The sequence below is a fragment of the Octopus bimaculoides genome, chromosome 2 (genome assembly GCF_001194135.2).
Source record: "Octopus bimaculoides isolate UCB-OBI-ISO-001 chromosome 2, ASM119413v2, whole genome shotgun sequence".
Taxonomy (NCBI): Eukaryota; Metazoa; Mollusca; class Cephalopoda; order Octopoda; family Octopodidae; genus Octopus; species Octopus bimaculoides.
Genome location: NC_068982.1, coordinates 43,713,534 through 43,714,352, shown reverse-complemented (window position 1 = coordinate 43,714,352; position 819 = coordinate 43,713,534). Strand labels below are relative to the sequence as shown.

Here is an 819-nt window from a genome sequence, read left to right as displayed (position 1 = left end):
ATATATATGTGTGTGTGTGTGTGTGTGTGTATGTATGTATGTATGTATGAATATAATACAAACATACATACGTATGAGATTACTGGAACACGTGTGTGTATGTATGTGCATGTATGAATGTATGTACGTCTTGATATCTCTCCTTTGATCCTGTTCGTTTCCTTTATATGCATGTGTTTGCGCGCGCGCGTTTCTGCCTGTGTGAGCGTATGTGCCTGTGTGTGTGTGTGAGAGAGTGTGTGTGTGTATGTGTGTGCGTGCGCGCGCATGTGTGTATGTGTATCTGTTGTAATGTGTTGTAATTTATGAAAGTAGAACAGCGGTTAATGTCCTCTGAATATTTTGCTGTTATTTATTTGTGTAAGTAGTGCGAGTTGCTGGTGGCGTGGAGGAAGTGTTTACAGTATCAGGTGTCGATTATGTAAGAGTGTGCTTTTTGCTATTTTCATTGGGTGTTAATAGTTTAGACTATGTACTGTATGGGTTGTGTTATATATTATTATAATGTGATGACTGTATAGAGTAATATGTTACGTGTGATGTGCAAATATTGTACTGTATGACTAGTTATTCTGGTGAACAGAAAATATCTTGCATAAAATGGTGGGCTGTGTCTGTCTAGCAGGGCTATTTGTTGGAGTGCGAGCAGAATTGCGAAGTCTGGTATGTTTTCCTTAAGTGTTTTATCTTTTATGTTTTTTACTTGTTTCAGTCTTTGGATTGCAGCCATGCTTCAGTACCTCCTTGAAGGGTATAGACCAGGGGTTCTCAACCATTGTTTATCTATCGACCCCTTTGATTGCAATTTTATTCGGGGGG

General features: G+C 38.9%; 1 long non-coding RNA gene across 1 annotated transcript in view; it reads left to right on the top strand.

Annotated features, from left to right (window-relative positions):
* The first annotated feature begins 566 nt into the window (after nt 1–566).
* Nucleotides 567–819, top strand: part of LOC128247103 (uncharacterized) — a 20,331-nt gene continuing 20,078 nt past the window's right edge. Inside the window, exon 1 of the long non-coding RNA XR_008263524.1 lies at nt 567–663. This is a non-coding gene — a long non-coding RNA (uncharacterized LOC128247103). The remainder of the gene's footprint in view (nt 664–819) is intronic.